Genomic DNA, 25856 nt, shown 5'->3' with positions numbered 1-25856 from the left:
AGCTAAAAGGATATGGCAGCCCTCCACACTGTAGTCTGATTGCATTAGACTGAGCAGAGCACAAGAAATAAATATTTAGACAGGGTAGATGGCACCCTGAACACATCGAAGTGTCAGTTCTGATCTCCGACAAGTGAAAAGCACCCTCCTCTTCCTGCACTCACGTGAAGCTCACCACCTCTCGCTGCCTCATCCAGATGGTGTGCGGGCAGCACTCTTCTGCTTCGTTCCTAGACAGCTAACAACCACAGCCAATCTGCCATGTTATTTCTGTCTCTCTCTGTACTGGCTCATATATCACTGCCAGTGCATCTACTGCAGTACATGCTCCTTCTCTGCTGCTGTTTACGATTAAAAAGGCAAGGGGGGGGGGGGGGGGGGGGGGGGGGGAACCTCCAAGCCCTAAATTACAACCGAGTTTCAGCTGCACAGTAGGTAATTAAGAAATTTGGGAGCTTGCAACTTCCCAGGAGGTAGTGGACTTAATTAAAATTAAAGCAGTTCATTTGAAGAGGGTGGTGTGACCCTCTTTCTGCCAGACTTCAAGCCCATGGAAACCCCTCACTGGTATCTATGTAAGCTCTGGGTATTAGGATAAATGTTTTCATATGTAAATTGAGCAAGCATTCCTCAGTGCCCTGCCTACAGAGCTGCTTTATTGCTCTCCCATACAGTTGTGCCCAGCAAACAACAAAAGCCAACCTGTGTTTATAGGGCACTGGCCTGACATTCAAGAAATCTGTGCTCAAAATACTTCAGCTGTGCCAAATGTCAGCAATGTGATGTGGGCAGGTCAAACACTGCTCTGTCTCATAGTTCCCCCATCAGGAAGAATGGAAATAATTTGTACTTCTCTCCCACTTAACCTATGTAAAACCACAAGTTTTTCAGAGCTGGGATGGGCTCTAATTACATAGAAGTACAGTAGCAAAGGAGGCGGGCATCCTCTCCTCTTTGTCAGCGCCATCTCACACAATGGAAAGAGCAAATAAAAACCACAGGACCAGGGGCTCCACTCTCTCCCTCCAGCTTCTAGGGTTGTCATAAAATCAATTCACACTGGGTGTATGTGGTCAGTGTAACACCCAGTCCCAGCTCCGCCTGGGCTCAGTAGCCACCAGCTGCTTCAGGGCGCACAGGACAGCAGTCAGGGGCCTCGACGAGCAGCAGGGGAACAGTGGGGGAACAGTGGGGGAACTGCGGGGGAACAGGGGTCCTCTCCCGCTGTGGCATTCAGCTCAATTAGAGCTGCCAGCAGCAGCACGAAGGAAGAAAAAGTTAAGTTGCGATTTGTGACAGCCCAGCTTCTGCTGGATTCAAACTAAATGCCCACCATTAGCTGTAATTGGTGCACATTCTCCAGTGCAGACACAGTCTGTATTTGTTTTTACAAGGAGATGCAGCCATAGCTACAAGGGGTGAAGCAACCCCACAATCACATTCCCCATAGTAACACGAGTCAGGGCAAGCGCAGTATCCTCAAGGACGCTACATCAGTGCCAGCCATGTTCCTCCCCTGCTTACCCTGTAAAGGGCTTCTTCACAGCAGAAGATGAAGTGGTAAGTTGTACGTCCTAAAAATACCAATTGTGATAGAGAACCAAACATGTAAAGAGCTAGACATACTGTCAACAATGCATGTAAGCCCAAAGCACTTTAAGGCAGCGGATTGCCCAGGAAAGCATCAGAGAAAGAAAGATGGCCAAGTGACCAGATGATGTCTTGTGCTACAGGGTACATTAAGAAGATGCAATCAAAAAAATCACAAGCTGAGAAGGAAGCTAACGAGGCACGCACGTGGGCAAGGAATTTCACGAGGCATTCTGCCTGCTTGAACATGACACAGTCCAAAATGGAAGTTGACAGCACGAAGGGAGGAAAAATGATCACAGTGACACAACCTGAGGTTGTGGCTGCCCAGCTCCTGTTCTGACATCTGAAAAAGCACTGACCTACAACAGTGAACCAAGGCAACTTAACTGCTGTTTCAAGAGAAGTGCTATCAGTTGACTGTTCTTCCTTTAATACATATTAGACCATCTGAGCTGTCTCCCAGGCTCTCTAGCACCGCCCTGTTACAGCTTAGCTAAACCGGGTCATCTCAAAAAACATGGCAAATCAAAAGGATCAGCCAGTGCTGAAAACGGTGGAATGTAATAACCAGCATCCATAATAATTTCTTCTGTGCAGCTTCTGACTGTCACTAAACTTCCCTGGCAACTTTTCAAGCATTCTCACAGCTCAGCTACTGCTACGCAAGAAGCCAAGGGTCTATAGTGAAACGCAGGAAAGACCAGAATTGTTGGCAAAGATGGCAGTGAAGTTTAACTTAAGTGCTGCAAGCATGAAGAATTAAAACAACCTCAACACCAGCATGATTTGGAAATGAGAAGGAAAACTAACAGAAGCAGAGTCTTCTCGTAAATTAACACTGGATTCTTCATCTTGTAGAGGTGACTGCAGAAACGCATCAGTTTCTATCTGTTCCCAGTAGCAGCAGCCATGACACTGCCAGCATGGTATGTGTCTTTCAGGGAAATACCAGTGTTTTGGGTAACCCAATACATCCTGTCCTCCAGGACATGGGGTGTTTGCTTCCTGCTCCGTATACCCTCTTTTAGAGATAGGCAGGAAGGCTAGATAGATTCTTTGGTTTGACCCACTTCAGCTGTTCTTTCTCCATCCAACTAAAGCACAGCAAACTGGCACCACCAGTGGACATGCAAGTGATGAGGAGTCTCCAGACAGTCATTACTTCTAAGAGGTGCAGCTTCTGTAGCTTCTGGGTGTCATTACAGAAGTCAGTGAGCTAAGTTTTTCACTAGGAAAACAGGAAAGTTGCCTTCTCTTTGCCAACAAATTAAAACTAGTTCCTCAAGTCGTCAGGAATCAAAACCGATTCTATATATCCATTTCCAATACCTTAAATACCCAAGAATGTACAGGAGGTTGTGCAGAAAACCGTAATACAACAATGGAAGAAACGGAAAGAAAAGCAGCTAATGTATACTAATAAGATCATTCAAACTATGCAGGTAGCTACCAATTGCTCTGTTTTAAAAAAACAAACAAACAAACAAAAAAAAACCAAACAAAAAACCACAAACAAACAACTATTAAATGTGGCAATTTTTCCTTTGAAGTGTTTTGATTGTGACAATGCACACTGGCACCTGAATTTCTGCAAAGATGAAACCTATTTATTTTGCCAGTATCTGCGTGCAAGAAAGAAAAAGGAAAAAAAAAAAACCCCAACCCTTAAGTTTTCTTTCTTTCAGTCTATTCCTGCTCAACTAAGCACTTCATAAGTGTTTCAGAGCCCTGAAGTCCTCTTGAGTCTTAATTAGGCCATTTATTCAGTGAAGTTCCCAAGATTTTTGGTGAGAACACTTTTCCTGCATTGCGTTCCGCTTTCAAAGGGTTGCACAACACTGACACTATCTACCTTCCAGTGGCCCTGCAAGCCACAGCATGTGATGCAATACCACTTCATAGCAGAGATGGTTCGATCCCACATTTTCATGTGCTTAACTCAAGTACGGTATTTTTCATGCTACATTTTCCCTTACCAGCTGAGGTTGGAACAAACCCAAATCACAAAGCAAGTTGTCTGACAAGGCCACGTCTTCCATTTCAGTCTCAAAGTAGTTCATATAAAGCAAATATAACAAAATTACAATGGGAAACCTTTAACTCATCCTCCAGGTACATCATGGATGCAGAGAACGTTCAAGGACAAATTTCTGACAAAAGTGCAGATCTGCCCAGTGTTTGGCTGTAGATTTCAACAATTTCCAACAGAACTGCTGCGGGGCTGCTGGAGGAAGAGATTTCGAAGCTACCAAGCCAGAGGGAAGCCTGGATGAGTACCTGAACAGAGGGCAAAGATTTATTCCTTGCCTAAGGCCCACTTAAGCCCTCCAGCTCCCTTGTTCGTCCAGCTATTTGCCTCCTCTAAGGCACTGGAGTTACTGTTGTGTCCCCACGGGGCTACAAGTGTGTTACATAGCAAGAGAAAAATTGCTAAATAGTGTTAATCCTCCTTACCTGCTTACCATTAGGAGAGTTTGCTTTAGAGGCATAAAAAGAGATGCTTTAAGCACAGCTACGACTAAGATCTGGTGCCTCAGACTTGGTCCTGTTGACCAAAATCCCTAAAATGTAAGGACAGACTAGTAAGAGAAATGCAAAATCTGGTCAGGGCTCATTTACAAGGATGCTTACTTTAAATCACCAGTAGCCCCAATTAGCCTGCAGGCTCAGGAAATGTCTTCAGAGAGCAGATTTTTTTTTTTTTTTTTAATCACTATCTCCAAGGTAGCACGATTAAAAGAGTTCAGTGCATCTTTGCCACAGTGGGAGCATCATGTAAAACGTGAAATAAGCAGGGAAGGCAAGCAGATCACTTATTTCCCCTGAGAGAAAATGATACATGCTGACAGGCTGATAAAACTGCTAAAATCTGATCCTACTAGCCACGTGGCAAGGCCACAGAAATCCGATGCAAATCTCTTCAGCATTTCCACAGCTGTAAAACAGGCAAAGCCACATCAGGTGAGGATTAAATAAAGAAATTAACTCTCTGACATTACAGGAGTGGAATACTGTAACGTTCTGGAAGTCTTTGAAAGAAATTTCCCCACCCAGGTCTTCAAAGCCAAAAATCCCTCCCCCCAAGAAGTTCTAAGACACCGCACATGAATTCACAGACTGGAGAAAATCACCACACATGAGGTCACTGTAAAAACATGAAATAAAGATGTGGCTCTCCAAAGGGAGACGTTTCATTGACCTGACTGAGCTTTCCAACGGTGCTGCCTTCGTGAGGATGAACACGGGAGCGTGTTAGCAGAGATCTTCACAGCCCGCTCGAATGCAGACTGCACCCATCCTCCTTGGTAACTTGTCCTCTACAGAAACAATATCTCTGCTTTGGTTCAGATTTTGACATTTAGAGAGGGGCTTAGAGGGAGGTTGCCCACCTCTACCAACCACACTCGGTATTTATTTGCCCCATTAAGGTGCTTGGGTTTGGTCTCTATTTGCACCTTTACCACTGGCTAAGGCACAGGTGCAAGCTACGCGCTGGTCCACGGACCCATCTGGATCACGCTGCAGGTCTAAACCACATCAGCCCATGAACACATGCCCGAGGCAAAGGTGTCCATGCCAAAACCTATGGCAGCAGCCTGCCTCGCTTGTGCTGGGAGAGAACATCTCTGCACTACTTCCCCACCGTGCCAGGAGGTGCCAACACAGATGGTGCATTTCATAGCTCAGTTTTGCTGCTCAGCAAGCGTATGTGATAATTTTTGGCATCACCCTTCACCTATGCCTCACCATATACCGCTTGTTCCCATGCCGTTGCCCTCCCAACTTCCCTGCTTTACAGCCAACTCATTAACTGCTTTCATAAAATCAAAAGCAGTATTTCCCAGTATATTGGGTCTGGCTGAGATGGAGATAATTTTCCCTGTAGCAGCCCTCACCAGCTGTGCTTGGTACTAGCTGCTAGAAAGGTGTTAATAACCCACCAGTGTTTTGGCTACTGCTGAGAAGTGCTCCACGGCGTCAAGGCTGTCACTCCAGTATTTCCCCCTCGCTCGAAGGCTGGTGGCGGGCAAGACCTTGGGAGGGGACACAGCCAGGACAGCTGACCCAAACTGACCAAAGGGATATTCCATACCATATGAAATCAACTCAGCAATAAAAGCTAGGAGAAAGGGAGGGGCAGCATTCGTTATTATAATGTTTGTCTTCCAGAGCAACCACTAAGTATACTGAAACCGAGCTTCCCAGGAAGTAAGACTTAAGACACTGCCTGCTGAAAGGAAGTAGAGAATAAACCTTCTGTTTACCCTTGCTTCCATGTGTGGCCTTTACTTTTGCTGTATTAAACTGCCTTTATCTGGACCCCTGAGTTTTTTCCACCCTGTTTTCTACCCTCTACAATCCCACACACTGAGGAGGGGAGTGATCAAGCAGCTCGGTGGGCCCCTGGCATCCAGCCAAGGTCAACCCACCACATACAGATGCCAGCACTGGATATTCAGCAGAAAGAACTTGCTTCTTGCTCTTTCTGCAAGACTCAGGAGCCATGAGATCTTCCCATTTCAGGCCTCTGCTAACCACAGCGAGGGAGGGAACACAAGCTTGCCACATGCCTCTGGGACTCTGAACCCAAGCCATACACACGGGGTGGACAGGACAGTCTACTGGATGCCGGCAACCTCTGCAGAAACAGTCCTGTCCCCTCAGCACAGCTATGAGGCACTGACCACCACGTGAGCATTTGCAGGGGATCCACAATCCAAAAACTCCATCCACGTATCAAACACCCAAATGCTGAGGGCAAATTCTGCCTGTGGTATTAGGCAAATTGCCTGGACTGTGGGCCTCCGGTTTTTGGTTCACCTTCTGATTAGTCTGCAACGTGTTTGGGATAGAGATCCTCTCCCCCTGCACAAGGAGCTCACATCTCAGGGCACTTGCATGTTATTTTTGAAAGGGGTAGTAAATCCTATTTTGAATTTTGTGCATTTATTTCACCAGATTCCCAAAACCCACCCTTGACTTTCTCAGCTGGCAGGTATGCAAACGCTACAGACAGGCAGTGCAGTCACTCCCCACCATGATTAGCCATTTGCAGGGCTTGGATTTGCAATGAAGAAGAAACCCAGCCACGAGCTTTCAGATTCCTGCTCTGCAAGGAGCAGCAAGCATTTATTTAATTTCTAGCACAGACCCCTGCAGCAAGCACATCTTGTCAGAAAGAAACTCTTGCAATGGAAGTTGCACACTTGCTCTGTCAAAATCTGTGCTGCGAATGTGACACACACTCAATTTTCAAGGAACCAAATTGGCTGTGAAGGCTGAAAGCCAGGGCCTGCAGCTCGGCTGGAAGGGCTGGAGCTGATGCACCTTGGATGAGAAAGCCCATATGCATTCAAGGTTTCCTTGGACTACTCTAATTTTTCATAGTCAGACTGCTGGGCAAACTGGACACTGATGCCTTCTGCACAAGCTGCCAGGGGAGGCTGTGTACTTGGCCAGCTCCTCAGCATGAGCAAAATGGCACCCGTCAGGCCAGAATCAAAGAAACGTAATTTAAGATGGATTTTTCCTTTTGCTGCCCCAAGCACTCTAGCAGCTGTGCCTCCCCATCAGCACAGCCGCAGACATGTTTACTCATGCCTCTCCCTCTCAGCTGACCTTGCTATAAGGTACCAACAGGAGCATCCTCCTCTTGGGCAGATGCAAAGTTGCAGGACAGGGCAAGAAAAAAACCCTCCCCTGAGCTCTTTCTAAAGGTCCGATCAAATCCTTCCCACTGCATCTCACTTCCCTAGCAATCCAGACAGCATTTTCATCCACATGCCCCGTGCTCTGTGGCAATACAGCACACAACTAATAAAAAAAATGTTTCAATTAACTTTTTACGGCTTCTTGAAAACCATCTGTGTAATTTTGCAGCATTTCCTTTTAATCCCACCGACAGAATTATGTTCATCTGCCTGAAACACTGCATTTGTTGTGACTATCACAAGACCTCATTTGGTGGACGTCACGGCCCATTACCTATTTTTAATAGCGGACCAATGTCTCTCCACTTTGTGTGCTGCAGCAGACAGTACTCTCCTGCAATGGTGGGGAGCAGCCCCAACCCCACAGCTGTCCCACAGGCCCTGTTCGCCAGCACCGAGCAGCAGAGAATACGAAGGTTTTGCTCATACAGCTGGGTACAGGTGTTCTTGAGCTACATACCTGTCTCCCAATTGCTTTGTTCTTTTGGGCAGCTGTTTAAGCACACAGAAATGGAGTTTTCAGCATTTTAAACCCACTTTTGACAAATGCCAAGGAGTGCACTGAGACCACAGCAACCAGGCACATTTGAGTAAATCTGGAGCTCCCTGAGACTCACCAACATCCCGTGGGACAGGGCAGGACCACAGAGGAGCATTGCAATCAAGGAGCTTGCAAGCTCACGGCCGCTAGTGGGGCAGCCCTCTCAGCCCCTTCCCCTGTGTGCTGGCACAGGGTCTCAGGTCTCATTGTCCCCCGCTGCCCTGCTCCAGGGAGCCAGGGCACCCGCTTTCCCCTCTCCCTACTCTGCCAATCCCTCTTGTTTACTGAGCATGCAACTGCACCGAGGCTGTATTTGCACAGCCCTCAGCACTATGTGTCCCTGTAGCATAAGTAATCTCCTTGTAAAAGTTGGAGAACGGGGCTGCCTCTGCTCCTTTCAGCTCTTCTACTAAAAAGCCTTCACCCCGTGATTTAGCAAAGCGATCTTTAAGGGGCTGCTTTGAATTTATGGTCTTCTCTCTTTACAAGAGACTAAGAGCAAGATAACTGTTTTGAAACCATATTAATGGGGCAATTGCACAGAATTGGTCCACCTGCTACTCCAGGAGGCATTCTGAGCATCGTTAAATAAGAGGGATGCCAAAAACACCACTGCTAAAAATCCAACCATCCACCAACAGAAAGTTAAAAGACTGATGTGGGCTCCAGCGTTACTCATGTCCCCAGGCTCCTAGACAGCTCCTCAGAGTATGCCTGACACCCTCTGATCGGCCTCATGGTATCTCTCCATCTGCCTGTCAGAGTAAATATCGGGATGATTTTTTCAAGTGTCTGTCTCCCCCTCTTGCATAATCAGGCAAGGGGCTTACCCATCAACAATTAGGTAGTAGCTGTTGCGGTGTGTAAACCTCTGAAATGGAGATTTCCTGGGAAAAGTGAGGGATTGGGTTTTTTTTCTTTCTACAAATCCAAATGCTGTTAGAATGGCATGTCATAAAAATCAGTGATAAAAAATTCATAACAACCCCTCCAGGCTAGAAGAGCGGCTGCTTATTGTATTTACTAAGCCACTGCCTGGGAGCCTGAAGCCTGATTTCATACCAATCCACTCATTAAACATCTAGATCAACGTTGTACAGATTAGGGTGAAACAGCAACACTGGATCTCCCTGCAAAGATCACGACAAGAAGGAAACAAAAGCCCTATGTGATTTTTCTTACAAAATTAAATAAATAATCATCTATTTAAAAAAAAAAATAAAATCACCCTTTCAGCAGTACCAATGAGCATCTTGTTCCTCCTTGCTGTTCCCTCCCTCACCTGCTCTGCTCTACCAGGTTTTGCTGGCTCAGTCCCCTCTGCTGAAGGATCAACAGCCCAAACCAAAGCCTGCAGGTGACAGTCCGAGAGCCAGCCGAGGACACCACTGCGTGGCACGTGCCACTGATTTTTCATGAATCCACAATCTCATTAATTCTGTGGTGCTCTCACAGGAGAAACCACAACATACTGTTGACTGTTGTTGAAGCTGTTTCGCTTGCTATAGAGGAAGGACTCCTCACGGAAAGATGAGGACTGTGGTTTCCTATGTGTATGTTTTCTCCATTTTAATGAGCTTACACAGGAAAGGTTAAAGCTAGTATCAGAGATACCAATTGCTCAAAATCATGATCTGATAGGGAGAGATTATCACTCTGAAATGGCTCATTTAAAAGCAGGCAGCTAATAGCTATGCCTAAACCCTGGAAATTCCTTCAGAATATACAGTATGCTTACACTGACAATGTGCTGTTTTGCTTTATTTTTTTTTTAATACTTAAAAAAAACCCCCAGCAGCCTCAGCTAGAAACTACTCCATTTGCAGTAGGAAGGGTGTCAGTGCTTTGACTTTTATGTTCATGGTTTTGTGCTTGTAAAGTGTAATTTTATTTTTTTTTTTTGTCCTTCTCTGTGTTGCTGCCTGGAAGATCACAAAAAGCTTAAGGAAAAGTAGCTCTGCCAAATTGCTTACATAGAGAAGAGCAAAGCTTCCTACACCTAAAGATCTCCAGGACCCTGCTTATCTACTTTGCAGGGAAAGGAGACTCTTTGCAAACTACAACCAGCACAACAGCAGAAAGTGAGCCTGAGTACTAAAAACTGAAAAGGGTCAAGAAAATAAAATGATATATCAAGATCATATTTTTCCCATTAAAAGGCCAATTTTGTTCAGTAACTTAGTGTGTTCAGGGTGATGAAACACACACAACAAATGGATCTCTGAATTGCTTAGATCTCTAGTATTTCTAGCAGCTGCAACACCAGCCAGTTCACAGAGAAACTTTTGTGCAGGATCCACCCACCTTCACAGTGCTCGTAATCCTCCATTCCCACAGCAGCTCAACAGCTCAGTCCTTAAAGCACTGCTGTACCATCCCCTCCGGCGCAGCACGGGGCTGCTGCTTGTTCTTGGTGGGGTAACGAAGGCCCAGAAGGACTTTTCAGCTTTCCCAAAACACTAGATCTGTCCCTCCAGCTTGCAAACTGAAAGCAGCTGTGTGTCAGGTACACCCCATTCAAACACACACATACACAAATCAAGTCCTTCCTTAAAGAGCTCTAACTATGGGACTGATGGGCTGTAAGCAATACCTTCATATGAAGGGATTAGTCCCTTGAAACAAAAATCTGCCGCATCAGGCATTAGCGCCAAAACCTGCAATACAGCCCAACGGAGACAATGCAACAGAAGTCTCCTGCCATAAAAATAAATAGATCAATGAACGCTTCAAAGAGCACAATAAAAGCAGAATGATAATCCAGGTTTCCTAGAAACCCATCTCAGAGCCCCGCGCTGGCAGAATTGTTTCACACAGCCACACGGGAGCCCCAATATAAGCGCCCTCCCGGGAGCCAAATCCTTGCTGCCCGTCCTGGGAGAGGGGCTGGCAGCCATGACCAGCCCCCTGTAAAGCCTCATCCTAGCAGCTCCTGTCCTCTCATAAGCTTCTGGTACAGCTTTTGAAAGAGAAAACAAGAGCACATACCCGAGTAAATAAGGGCTTTGTTCCAGCCCTTCTTGCCACTCTCTCTCCCAACAAAATCTGTCTGAAAATCAGGAACAGCAGCTGTCCTCTGGAGATGCTCAGCAGCAATCTGTCTTATTTCACAAAAAAGCTCAAGCCTTTTTATTTGCAGCACTTTCTGGGTATAGGCTAAAACATTTTACACAGAAGAATTCTCCTTTTTCAGACCTGCGTTTCTAGAATGCTCTAAGCATAAAACCAAATAAATAAATAAATAGGCAATGTCCACATTGCTTTGAAGTGCACAACTGAGGCTGTAACTGGAGGGAGAAAAAGACTCCACTTCTCCTGAGTCCCTGTCTCAGGCACCACTCAAACAACAGATGAGCTTTTGTAAAGAACAGATCTACCCTTCCCACATGTTTCACAGCCTTCAGGCTAGCAATGGACATCTGGCATCGTCTGAAAGAACAGAAGAAAGACAAGACACATCTCCTCCTTGGTAGCAAGGACATCAGCTGCTTGCTAGCTATTAAAATGAAAGACCTCCATGTACTGCCAGAGGTAAAAACCCTATTTATCTGTTAGAGACTTCAGCCTCCAGATCCTCCTCCTTCCCTAATGGTATTTGTTTCCACATTTGTGCTTGTCTGAAGAAGTGTGAAACAGAAATCATTATGAAGATAAATGACCTAAAACACAAGCCTCCACAAGTGACAAAAGCAAAGGTTACACAGTGTTGTACACATCCAGAGCCTCCAGAGCCCATATCCAGGTTAATCTACCAAGTAAATAACTTGGTGGCCAAGTCCCAAGTCGTTACATCTCTGGTGCAGAAGAAAAGTTGACATAGGATCTTGGCGAGCCAGCTTACAAGAACCAGCCCTGCGACAGTTATAACCATCACCTTCCATACCATTACCAGGGCAGATACAAGCAGATGAGACTTCTGCTGAGGTTTGTATCTACATGCTCAGGTTGAGCAGAGGCAGCCTTTAGCCATCCCAGCCCCACGCTGTCTAATTGAGCGTGACCACGTGCTGCTCCAAGCCACTGTTGTGCAGCTTCAAGAAATGCAGGACTGCCTGGTTTATGAACATCTCACTTTCTAAAAAAAAGCAAACTGTTCATATTTGTAGGACAACAGAGCCGTTATTGATTCAGAAACCCAGGATTTTTGGAGCCACTGTTGAGGTTTACTTTTATTTGCCTGGAGAAAGAAAAAAAATTAAAAAAATACAGCAATACCACCAGAAGGAAAGAAGCCAAGTTCTCCCAACTCCACAGCAAGGGAAACGTCAACTAGAGCACAATCTAATGCTTTTTCAATGCACTTGCAATTCCCACCCCACCCCCCTCACTGACCCCACCCTGTGTCTTCCTACTCCTATAATCGTATTTCAAGTCTGGCACAAACTTTCTCCAGCAACCTTCCATTTCCCCCTTGAGCTATCCCAACCCATGCTTTCTGGTGCAGGCTAAACTCTCCTACCACACAGGATTTGCCCCCTACTGCATTTGAAGAGGGATATTTTCCTTAGACACAGCAAAGGCCTAGCTTGCCTTCAAGCTCTGGGTAGGGACTGTGGCTGGGTTACAGTACTTCATATTTCCCCTGTGCTGGCTCACCGTCCCTTAGTCATGGGAGGAATGAAATAAACTCAAATCACCGTTTTATCTTACAAGTCAATGGAGCTCTAAATTGCCTTTAAATCTAAGGTCTAGTCTACCCTCTGCAGAAGCAAAGAGCCTTCTTGCAATGTCTGCAGGGGCTGGAGAGAAACGGCGCTCCTGCTTGCTTCCCAGCTCAGGCCACTAGTATTAATATGCCAACTACAGCTCAGCTCGGCCCCCCCTTCACGAGTCCCTCTTACCTCCTACTCCTCATACAAGAGCTCAGAAATTTTCTCAATGATTGCTCTTCCTGAGGACCCCCACACCCAGCAGCAGCAGCAGAGCAAGCGAATAATTACTTCTGCTACAGCTCTTTGCTGCTGAAGTGTGAACCTTTGTGCTGAGATCTCCCAGACTGTATTTTGACAGAGTGGAGAGGAAGGTTGGTTGTGCCTTGCAGCAGGGCTGTAGCGTGGTCGGCCTTGAAAATCAGGCACACTCGAACTCGTTCCTGGGAGGAGCAGCCTCCTCCCAGTGACAGGGCTATGGATGTGAGAGGCTCTCAGACAGCTTTCATCCAAAGGGAGAGCAATAAAACCAGCAACCACAGCAGAAGACACATAGAAAGTAGGTACAACTTGCATGTATTTAGGATTTGCGCATTCCAGTGAAGCACATGTGCTGGTGAAAATAACTTGTGACATACCACCTCCTAAATCCTATATCCAGGCTCAAACCAGGATACAACTGATGCACAGGCTTTACTGTGAGGAAGTCACCCTTTGCCTGTACCCCCAGGAGCAGAGGTGGTGGCCCACGCTGGGACAGTAGAGACTGCTATCTCCCTGTCAAACTGCAGCATCCAGATGGGGGACCGCTGAGTCTGCCCATCTTGACTAATTTCTGCAAACATCTGCAAATTAAAAATGAGCACAAGCTCAGAGTGAGCAATTCAAAGCCCTGATCTACAAATACCAGTTCAACTGGATGCCATTGGGCGTGGTAGATGCAAGAGGTAAATAATGTGCTTACATGCATATTGGACTAATGTAGTAGGAGAAAGGGGATTTGGACTGACTACTGGCTTCTGGGGAGCATCTGAGGGTCCAGGACTGATCCCTGTCTGCAGTGGGACACTGGGCTGGATGGACTCAGCACAGAAAATGATCTGCAAAAGGCAGTCCCGAAATCAAGGGGGGGAAAAAAAAAAGTATAGAACATAACCAGGCCCTTCCTTTGTGTTTTTCTCTGTATGTGCCCTTATTTGGCATGCAGGCAAATGACAGTGACTTGTTCAAGTCCTGAAGGAATTGGGTAAATGCAAATCTTTTGGTTCACTGGTTGTTCTAGTGAGTTGAAGCACCGATTATCACTGCTGGAACTCCACGCGTTTCCCTGCCAGGTCTAGTTATTAAAGAAATTTTACACATTTGATGAAGGATTCCCATCTGCCCCCCCGAAAGGATGAAATCCTCTTTGCAGCTCAAGTTGTTTACATGTCTAATCTATTCAGTTCTGCCCATCAGCTCTGCCCAGCATGCCCATTATAGCTGAAACGCCTAGTCAGAATAGCCAGACTAAGTACATTATTTATGATTTGGAAAATTCAGATTTCAAATCTATGGCTTTCCTTGAGACTGTTCTTTTTGCTGATTTGGATACACAGTAAGACACAGCTTCAGTTTTTATTTTGCTGCTTGCCATTTATGGTTTTGTTGCAAGTTTAAAGATAAAAGGCAGTAAGAAAAATGGTGCTCAGTCCCCTTGCCTCATACATGATTGAAACATCGGCAAGAATAATGCTGGGATGTGATTTTATATCAAATTTTTTCTTTTAATGAAACAGTACTATTGAAGGTAACCTGTGGCATGCATTTTGTTGTTTTACTTTGTTTTACCCATTGTGAAGAGTGCTTGTGATGGCAAAGTGACAAGTAAAACCACCATGAAAACTAACTCCCAGATAACCTGATCAAGCTCTCCCTATAACATTCAGGAGATGCCTCCAGGCTGGGCTTGGTGGAGGATTAAGAACAATTATTTGATGGAAGAATGGAAGAGTGCATGTGTATAAACAGCACATGTAAATTAATGAGTAACCACAACGCTTATAACTGCATTATCCATCACAGACCCTGTGTAAGAGGACTGTTGGTCACCAGGATGTTCACGTACCTGTTTAAGTAGACACATGCATGTACTGATGTCCAGTCATCGGGTTTGCCAATAACTTTAAATGCCTTGCTGAATCAGAGCCTGCCCAAGAAAGAAGCTTCTCAGGAGAAAAGCATCAAGTAGTTGACAACCACCTTACATTGCATTTGACAAAAGGGAAAATCAAAGCTCTAGGGTCAGTGCAGTTTCTCAAATATTCTCCAAATGCTCACCACTGCAACCCTAATGCTCTTTTAATAAGGTTTGTGGGGTGTATTTGTTCTATCACACTTCCTCTATCCACTCAGTAAACAGAATAACACAAAAAAACTGTCCTGGCATAATTTATTGATTCATCATACCTACTTCAAACTTTTTAGCAAATGCTATGGGAGCAATGATATTAATACATCTCACATTTCTTTCTTCCTAGCAGGGATGATCCCAGAAAGGCAGTATGTCCACATGAAGAGCAAGGGGGCCAGGGCAGCATCCTGCAGCTGAGCGCTTTCATCCCTGTAGCACCTCTTGGAGCACCCAACAGCAAAGGCAGCACAGCTGAAGTGCTATCTTATATTTAACAGGAGGTGGGATCATGCATAGGTATCAGCTGGCAGTTCCCTCAAAGCACCTCCCACGCTCCACATCCAAACATTCATTTACTTTAACAGCACAAAGTTCCTCATCCTGTCCCACAGCAACGATGGTGGTACCAGTGTTCAGCACACAAAGGTCTCTCCTCAATATTCTAGACCAGATGTTTGCAGGAAAATGCATTACTCTTTCCAGATCTACCTGTCACAGAGTAAAGCACCAAGTTATTCTGGAAGGTAATTGCACAAGTTGTATCTTCAGGAAAAGAAGTGATGCCTTCCAGAAATAAAGCAAAAAAAATTCTTGTTACATACTGACCACTGCTGTCTAAACCACCAAAAGAGTGAGTCATCATCCATTCTGGTCCTGCCCCAATGGAGGCTGCAACAACAACTACCCGCATTTTGCTGGAACACAATGTTCCAAATATGACAGCAGGTAGGAGGACTGGAGCCCTTTAATGACATTTAAATATTGTTTGTTTCCAGGAATTGCGACCCAGCCAAATACCTCCTAAGTTATTAAAATTTTGTAAGCCTGGAGCTTTTTATGAAATCATAGTTTTGCAATCATTTTGTTATTTCATCGATTTTACTAATAACTAGCCATTTTACTAGAGAAGCAGAAGTGACAGAAACCAATGTCCAAAACCTCACAACTACCTTAAAATGTGCAATTCTTTCTACAAGAGTAGCTGTGGTGAGGGACATGGACAATGCTGAACTACAGAACATTCTGATGTGCCCTTCATAAAGCCAGAAAACTCCCCCAAGAAATCCTGCAAGATATCAGCACTTCCAAAAAACCTCCTGCAGATTTGCTAATGCTATCTGCCTAACAGATCTCCCATTTTAATAGCATAGGCTTTTCTGTGGTTAAGCAGAGCACCCAGCAACTAGGCAGCATGTGTGCAGAGCCGCAGCAGGGCCAGTGCCATTCCCCGGGGGGGGGGGGGGGGCTGCTGCTGAACCTCGCTTTCAGCTCTGAGGGGAGCTCAGCTCAGCACCCTTGAGCGAATATACATCTAGGGAGCATCAGACACGTGAGCTGCAAACGTGAAGTGAAGCTTGTCCGCACACCAGATATGAACATCAAAACTGAGTTACATTGCTTTGCATTAATACCACTTTTTTCATTTTTCTTATTTTTATTTAAAAATGAAAAAAAACCAAACCAAACCAACAAATAAACAAGAAAAAAAAGTCAACCAGAAATCAAGTGCCTGACTCACACACACATGCACAGGCAGACCACCCTCAACCCACCATGAGCCCAACATTTACCACACATTAAAAACAACTTTTTTTGTGGCTCATGCCACGTCCCACCACACACAATTGAGAAATGCTGCAGCTTTATGTTGCTTCTACTCCCTCACAGTATTAAAAACATATACTGAAAATCAGCTTGCTCAGCAGATAATTTTCTTTTAACAACCAGACCAAGGTCTATAAATTACAGACTCACAACAAAAAGATCAATAGGTCCATTGAGGTAGGGGAGCGGGAGCAGGACTTCTCCCAAAGTATTATCAATATTCAGACAAATTAGCATTGTATGTTTCAGTAGGACTGGCTCTATATCCAAGAAGCAGAATGTGACCCACTGATTTTGAAGCTCGTGACCTGGCACAAGAGAGGTTGTGTCCACTTTTGGATGCACCTCTTCTCTACATAGTGCAATGCCTTCTGAATGCAACAGGCAGAAAAAAAGCATATACTGGCACAATTAAATCAATTACAGCATCTGTGTAGCGGTATCACGACTTATTCTGGAAGGCTTGCAAAGGGCTAAATGACAAAAACATCTCTGCTAGGAAAGTAATACTCAAACAGGTATTAAAGCACACATTACCTGTATACAGTAACTCCCCCTGTGCTTATCAGCAGCATTAATCACGAGGCAGGGATGAGAAAAATTTCCCTGCAAATAAAGCAAAGCAAACCGGTGCTGCTCATGATCTGATTTGTTTTGACACAACTGCATTGTTGAACATTTGCCATTGTGCTTTTGTACAACGAGGCATTTAGCACTCGGCACACTGGGCTTGTGTGCCCCCGCCTTCTCTCCCTGACATTACACTGCTGTTCAACGGCAAGCGAGCACTCTGAAGAAAATGTTTAATTTGCAGGCACGTGCGATTCCCTTTTTGATTATCCATCTCCCCACACAATAAAATCCAGCTGATGCAGAACTCTACAAGTGCTGCCAAGTCAAACTGCAGGCAAAGGTTCATTTAGTGGCACAGAAACACCTCTGAAATTCTCATTTACTGGATTCTGCTACCAATCACGTTAATTCCAAAACAAATGTCAAAATAAGACTTAAAAAGTTGCCTGGTTAAAGAGTGAGCAACAAGGAAGGCTCTACATACAGTTTAAAACATAAGGTCCATTTAAAGTAAGTTAACTCCCTCTCTTTCTTTTCTGCATCTGCAGGCAAATGTAAACTCTTGGAAACAAGAGACAATCAATTAGCCTGGATAAATCAGCAAGAACTCGGTATCAAGATCAGCTGCTTTTGGTAACTCCAGTTCCAGACAAGAACTTCTCTGCAGTGTTTCGTTCAGTCTTCCTACAAAAGGAAACATTCATCTATCCTGCCAAGCCTCTACACATGTGTAAAAACAAAGACATAAATAATAAAATAGAAAGCACATACATATGTTTCTGTATCTGAAAAAAACGCTTCTGCTTATTTACGCTCTGTGTGTGTGTGGTGGGCTATGTATACGGGCTGTCTCTTGCAGATTTTACTGGCATTGGCATAGAGGCAAGCAGTCTCTGCTCAGGAATAGATTTTCTTGCATTTTCTAGGTCACAAAGACAGTGACCCAATATATGTTAAAGTAACGGAAACCTGTACAGGGTAAAATGATCGTGTAAGTACAATGATGTCTGGAGCATGCTGAAATGGGTAAATTGCCAGTGAAAGAGACTCACCCACTTTCAATTTCCTTCCTCTCATGTTTTACTGGACTACATTGTAGGTGCCTATTCCACCAAGCTAGAGTCTGGTTAGTGCCTCTCTGGCAGAGTCCCTCGTTGGTTGTCCATATCCGTGTCAAAAGTAAAGCTCACCATTAAATGCTTGAGGTTTTGCTATGGTGCACCTGGGGTGTGGAGGATGTATGTGCAGCCTGCCCAGGTCTGGATAGTTAGTTTGCATAAGACTCAAGGCTCCCAGTCCTCTGGGCAAGTCCATGGCGTGGCAGATCAGCAAGGCGATGCTATCGGCCTCATGTTTTTCTAGCTAACACAGAAACTTGCCAGGACTCCTCTTCCCAGTGCTCCTAATGGGAAACTGTTCAGCACTTTTCTCTAGCCAGTTAAAAGCCCTCCTCTACATCCCAGCCTAAACCAAATCATGAATACTTTAAAGAAGATTTTTCTTCTCAAAGGTATTTCTTATATATCTCTTCCTTTACAATTACAAGTGAAATCAGATTTATGTTAACAAAGATGATGACAGAACGGTTCACAGTAAATACATAAATGAAGCTTCTATTTGAGTGCAAAATTCCCACCCAAGTCAAAGGTATGCTTGAGGCAGCTAAAGCAACAAACACAAAAGAAAAAAATAATTATCAGATGCCAGAAGGGCAATTCTGATCCCTCAGAGAAGTTAACAGTGATACTGTGGCCCCAATTTGGAACCATCATGTTGTTGATGCACTGAGGGTTCTCTCTCAGTACGAGGGCGAATTAAACCAGCCTCTGCAGACTACAGTGCCACCCCTACCCTTAACAGATGCAGCATCTTGCATCCACATCTAGAACCCTGCTGCCTTCACTCCTCTCCAGCCTGTTTAAAATTAACCCCTTTTCATCTCTCTCACCCATGTATGCAAGGACTAAAGTAGGCCATCAGCCAAACCGTTTGGACTGAATACATCTTATCAAGGGAAATAAAGCTTCCTAGGTCACACAGCTGCACAAAAATGCCTCATGAAATTATGAGACATTTAACAAAAAAACTGCATTGAACCGGCCCATTGATCAACTGCTGTCTTTGCCAATTAAGTAAAACCAGAGCTCCTCCATCTTTTAGCATAATAACTTGAACCACAGGGGCTTGAGGAACTCTTAACTTCTCTCACCTTCATATCCTATCTCATAGTAAGCACTGAAGCAGCATTAACTATATAGGACACACAGAGCCATTGTGCTAATCGGTCCCTACAGACCTTATGCTGTGCTTTGCTTTTCATTTTTTAACTCCAACACCCTCTAAGTGAACAAAGCATTTTCAAAATCATTTTGCAACTCAAAAGACTTGGAGCTGGTGGCCTTTCCGCTTCCTTCCTTTTTCCCTCCCTTTTCCTTGAAACACTTAAGCTGGGCACACCTTTTAATCCAAGGGCCAAAAAAGGCACTGTAGACCATAGCGAGCTCTTTGGCAGCTTCTCCATTGACATCTTCTCCCAGTCTCCCTTTTGAACTAAAGATATGGCACCAGAAAAGAGGTTGACTTTATCACCGGGGGTGGGTGGGGGGGTGGGGGTGGGGGCTGGGTAGCAGGGAGAAAAGTTCCCATTTGTAAGGGCAAGGAATACCCAGACAACACAGGGACATGGTGGTGGGCAAAGAAAAGAGCCAAACCAACCCAGTTTTCTCACAAACGCTTTAACACAGAGATAAAAGTTTAGTTTAAATGAAGCAATTTTCTTCTTTTAAATATGCAATTACTGCACTCAGTCAAAGCAGTAGATTAGTTGTGTAAGTAAACACAGAACCCCCACGGAGACTAAAAATCTTCAGTGAAAAATAATGGCATTTTAAAGCACATCTGTCTACACTGTATTTGCACTTGATTTTTAAACATTTCGGCTTCTACTAATACAAGGCACTGCACTACTTCCCTTTCACTTCACAACTATTTTTCCTAGCTTTCCCTCCACCCCCATCCCTTCACTTCTGAGAAATACGGATAGGTCTGGCAGTGAAGTCAATGTTTTTGTTTCAGGGCCATCAGGAAGCACATTCACAGGCTTATCAATAGTCCTTGAAATAAAGTTGAGAGTTATGACGTGAATAATATATGCAGCCCAAATTTCTAGTTGTCGGGTGCACAACTGGCTTCTGTGGGAACACTTACTAGAATATGGTCATCTAAACCTGTCCCTAAATGTTTTTGCAATGATGTTATGCACAGAAACAAGCAAGTGGCATTTCTCCTCATCTAGCAAATGAAACAAAGCTGAAATTCATGCTGTGTAGTAGCATATTAATTTCACCATAATAAATCACTTTTTAAAAATAATTTTTTCCTGCTAAGACAAGCTGATATCACCAGACCTTCCATGCTCTGAAATGTGCCATTAGGGCAGGATTTGTCATAGCCACTTTTATCTCAGACATTTTAGAGGAAGTCACAGATGTGCTTCCTACTGTGGTGACAGGAGCTATTTTCACTATAATGCTGTGATAATGCAACAGCACAGATCATTACTAGATATCACATTTCCAGTTATCATGTCTAGGAACAACTACCCAACTCTACTGCAGACAGGAGCTTTCACTGGAATTATGCTGGCAGGAGACTGAACCTGAACAGAGGTGCTAATAATATTTTCAAAACATTTTCAATTAAGCTGCCTATGTGCACACTGCAGTTGAATTTAAAACTATATTTAAGGGTTAAAACATAAGTGTTCCTTGGACAGTCAACTATAGGAAGTCTATTGGCTAAACAAAACTTTAAAAATTTTCGTTATTTTATATTAATAAAATGACAGCAGTTATTCCCATGTAACTGGTAATTGCTAACATCCCATGCCTACCTTATTGATCCAATGCTTAGACACCAGCGTGACAGATAGCTGGTCTGTGCCTTTGGCTTAACTGCTAGTTGACGGAGTAACTGTTAAGCAATTCATAGTCTATATGGGTAAATCTTTAGCTATTTTAGTTTCAGACTGAATAGATTAGCTTTGGTATATCTTGAAAAACTAGAAGTTTTGCACTTGAGTTTTAAAAGGTCAGATATGCACCACCTGCACTTTCCCGCCTAGTAAAAAAAAAACCAAACCATGTTACATGTGGCAGTTGCATGAATTACCAACAGCAGGGAAATTGAGGCAGGGATCCCAGACCCTGGCAAGCCCTATGATGCCTGCAGGTATGACTGTAACAGGGGTAGCTCGGGAAACCCATGCAGAAAAGACAATGTTCATACAAGACTACCTTCTCACGGCAGTAGCTTTGACAGGAGAGAAGCCCCCAGAAGCATGCCATGCTTCTGCACTCTTCCATTTAACCTCCGCCAGACTCTCTCTTCTTCATGGAAGGCTTTGGCCAGCACCACAAGCACATGGGTGCTGTAAGTCAGCAGCTCTGTGTACGGCACTGGAAAAAATTAATTTATTCCCATTACCTCTTCATCGGGTCCTTTGTCTTTGCTTAGTGGGCTTGGAAGAGAGTGGGCCCTGTGTGTTATTCAGAGCATGACTGCTTTGCTCTGGCTGGCTTTATGTGCCACACATAATGCCCTTCTTCATGAACAATACTTTCTCTTTTCTTTTTAAAACATTCTTACAAGTACTCAGACATAGAGCAAGCACAATCCTCTAAGTTAACAATTTCTGCATCCGGGGCTAAGACCTGACTGGTACTCAGAGCAAGCAACCAACAGATAAACTTGTCTCATCTGCAGTACCCATGTTAGTTTTCATATACTGCTAGAGAAAGTTAAGAGTGAGCCATCTTAGCACATTTCAGGTAGCTGCTACTGAAGTACACCAACTACCTGGTTTTCTCTTTTCTTTGAGACTCCCCGACTCCTAGGACTGCCACCAAGCCCAACTGCTCTGTCACAGGCCTTGTTCAGTCCCTTTGGAGGCATTTATTTTTCTCAGTAGAAAAAAATAAAAATTGGTGCATCAATTAGTCCTAACTGATTATCTTGAAATTCTCCTCCCTGGAAAACCAGCAGAAGATGCTCAGACAAAAAACAGAAGCCTCTTTCAATCTGGCTCTAAAGCACAAAATACATAAAATAAAATTCAAGGTCAGCCTTCTCCAGGCTGCTGAACGGAGCATGCAGATGGAAAGAAACAAATGTCCAAGAAATATTTCTCATTATCTCCTAGATGTAGGAGAGGATGGTCCCCTGCCCCAACAGGAGCTTTACCTTGGCAGGATGTAAAGCTATCGCTGGCATACTGCCATGGGACTCTGCTATCCTCTCCTCCTTCCCAGAACCGCGAAAAGGTTGGTTTGAGCCTCAGGGAACTCAACAGATCCCCTTGTCAACAGATTCCCCAAACACTGACACTGCAGAAAAAGATTTTCAACTTCCAAAGAAAAAAAAAATAAAAAAAAAACCCACACACAGGGAAAAAAGCCAAGCTTGCAGCCCTTTCCATTGCAGACCCTGTGACACACACAAAGGCATTTGCATTTATACCATTAAAAAGAAGCACCTGACAGCCATGCCTTGTAGAGAGCATCCCAAAAATGATGGTCCTGCCAGCCAGCCCTGCTCCCTCAAAGCCTACAGCACTGAAGAGCTACCACAATCCTTTTCCCAGCCGTCTCAGCTCTCCCCTTCTGCCCTCGCCCCCAGGCAGGCTTCTTTTCTGCTTAATTTTTTGTTTTCACTATTTATTTAATTTAATTTCTTAGAAAAGCTAGGTCATAAGCCATGTGATGACTTTGTAAATGCAAAGGGCCAATGTTGTGGAACAGACAATCTAATGACATAGTGTTTAGTGTTCCCTAAAGCGGGAGACAGATGAAGAGAAACGGTGAACCGGCAACCTTAGCATAATTAAGACAAGCCTGAGTGCTTGCTGTAGTGCCATTACATTAATCTCACATCGGTGGCACCTGGCTAAAATTTATGAGATATGTAAAAAGGGCCTTTCTGACTGACCTTGATAAGGCAGTGTTATTTATCACGTGAGGGAGCAGGCAAGGATGCTAGATGGGAGGGAGCGGACAAGAAACGAGCTAGGAGGGAGATGAGAAGCCATGAACTAAAATCTGCTTACACCTGAAGTTTTAAACAAGAGTACGCCTGTACAGTAGTTGCATCTGGCAACTATAATCAATCAATACAATTTTGTATTACTAGAACACTACAGAAGATAACAGTGGAGCAACCCAGGCATTCAGCACAGCACAGCCTTGTGAAGTCGAAACTCAAAGTGGGCAGATTTTTCAAACTGGCAGATTTTTACATACAAGAATTCACTCTTACTTTTCAAAATTCTCTTGTGATGGAATAAAATGGAACTTGTACATAAAATAGCAGCCTCACATGGGAAAAATATGTCTGCATTAAAATTACATAGCACAAAATTAATAAAAAATATATGATGATTTGATGCATTTCATGGTGTTCTAGAAGTACAGAAGACTGAGAAGGATAAAACTTTAGGACAAATATTTACTTCCTACAGAAGAAATCCATATAAAACCTAAAGCATTGTAATAGAACAACTGGAGAGTCCCCTGGAGCCTGCAGTAGCCCATGACTGTGACTGCAGACACCAACTGTATACAAAACTGCACCCAAGATCTCAAAGCCCCTCCCTGTCAAAATCATACCTATGTTTCCATTTCTCAGAACGAACTGAGCCAGAGGTTACTGCAGTCCTGAAGGCTTTCCATCCAGAGCAGGACAAAGACTAGATGTTATGCTTTTAGAGGAAACAGGCTGTAGAGCAACTGGAGGGGTCTAAGCCAAAGCTTTTCCTACCTGGTAACATAGAGCTTTAAAGTTGGGTTCTGAAAGACAGAAGTCCGCAAAACCACAATTCTTTATTTTGGCTAGTGCATTTTCAGATTTCAGAGAGGGCTGTTTAAATAAAGCCTTTCAGACACGGCATTCATAAACAACAGCACACACTAAGAAACTTCAGTTCATAAAGCATGAGTTCCTGTTCATGTCTGGTCTGAAGTATTTGTGAGATCCGAAACATGTATGCTCTTGTTTGGTCACAGCATGGAGCAACTGACCCTACCTCAACACAGCAATCCTACCAGAGGGTAAGCAAGACTAAGTATTTATCGCACCAAGTTCAGATATGATAATTTCTTCTAAGAAACTGTCATTGGACGACTCTGGCTCTTCCTAAAAAAACAAATGGAAACCACTAAGCCATATTTCTTAAGCACTGCTATTTTCATCCATGTTTTTCCAACAATAAGAGATCTATTTTTTGTTGCAAAAATATGTACTTGTAGTGAAATACCCTCAGACATTATTAGTTGCTACTTCGGATTCTTCAGCTGAAACCCAAAAAACAAGAAAGTATTTTGTCAAAGGCTCTATGCTAGGACTGTAACAAGGTCAAAGGGTGGGTGATTTTTATCCTTCTGCAGTCACAAGCCTGGTGACATTTACTAGCAAAGCAGTAACATATGCTAAGGCTTCTGCCCACCTTAGGGCAGCACACTGGTGTTTTCCACTTTTATAATCTATTATTATTATTACAGCAAGACATCTGTCAGATTCACCACATAAAAAATTTTGGCTTTCTACCTGCAGATTCTTTCTTCCTTGCCATTCAAGCATGGGCACCCTTCCCCAAATAGAGTTTCTTCAGAGGATATTGCCTGTGGACTTGGAAAACTGAGTGCACGACTGCCATACCCCAGAGACCTTGTCCCTCCATCAGTATCTTGCCCTCGGTCACCAGACTTGCATCCCAGCTTCTCCCTAATGAAAACCCCTTGTCCCTCCACCAGTATCTTGCCCTAGGTCACCAGACTCGCATCCCAGCTTCTCCCTAATGAAAACCAAGGCCCACTGAAGCCTCTCTGAAACACACACGCTTGCCTTTCTCTTTCCATTAGACACCGAGGAGAGGGGATCAGAAACATCCCTCTGCTTGGACTCAGTGCCGAAATGCAGACCTTTCATTCATAAACTGTAATTGAATGTTTAAGTCAGTAGTTTCCCACTGACTTTTCAAATGCAAGGATGCTGCCCTGATGCACTGAAGGCAAAGAAACTACCTGTGACCCATACTTGTTAGAACGCTAAGCTGGAAATAAAAAGAACATAATCCACTTCTGATGGGAACCTACCACACCCAGGCCAGGTTACTTTCCCTGGGGAATGCCTTTTGCACAGATGAAATTTAAAAAAAATAAATAAAAAATTGAGCATTGCAGCAGTATTGCTCCAGGGAAACAAGAAGGTTGTAACATTTTGTGTAACTTGAATCTCTAAGCAGCATGGATTTTCAGCATCACAACAAAATCACAAAGTTACTTAAAAAATCCTCACAAAAACAAAGCCCACAAACAACAAAATTACCTCCTGTAGACAAGTTCATTATGGGGCACATGCCATATCTCAGTCTGTACTCCAACGCAAAGGTGGTATTGAGATGTGGATAACAGGAAGAAGAAAAATCCACTACCCTGACCCTAGAAAGCTAGGGCTTCTGCGCCAGATCATCTTCGGGAGGAGCCTGTCATTCACAGTGACTACAGAGGGAGATGAGGCCCATCAGCTCATGGTGGTTGGGACTGGCCCCAGGGAGTATCTTCTCCCCACTGCTCTCCACCCTTCAGTTTTATGCTGCATCAAACCAAAAGGGGTTTGAAATCTTCAGAGAGGAAGAGAGCAGTATGTACCACCATCCTTGCCAGGAAACCATACCACTGACAGCTGAGGGGTCTAGCTGACATCTAGAAGACACTGAAGTGTCTATTTCGAATCAGATT

The 25856-nt window shown here is 44.2% G+C and overlaps 1 protein-coding gene across 3 annotated transcripts in view; it reads right to left on the bottom strand.

Moving 5' to 3' along the window:
- Window positions 1-25856, bottom strand: part of ERBB4 (erb-b2 receptor tyrosine kinase 4) — a 643185-nt gene that overhangs the window by 471388 nt on the left and 145941 nt on the right. The gene's annotated exons all lie outside the window — the stretch shown is intronic.

Source organism: Falco peregrinus, chromosome 8, assembly GCF_023634155.1.
Source record: "Falco peregrinus isolate bFalPer1 chromosome 8, bFalPer1.pri, whole genome shotgun sequence".
NCBI classification, from domain to species: Eukaryota; Metazoa; Chordata; class Aves; order Falconiformes; family Falconidae; genus Falco; species Falco peregrinus.
The sequence above is the reverse complement of the archived record's forward strand: the minus strand, read 5'-3'. Positions and strand labels throughout refer to the sequence as shown.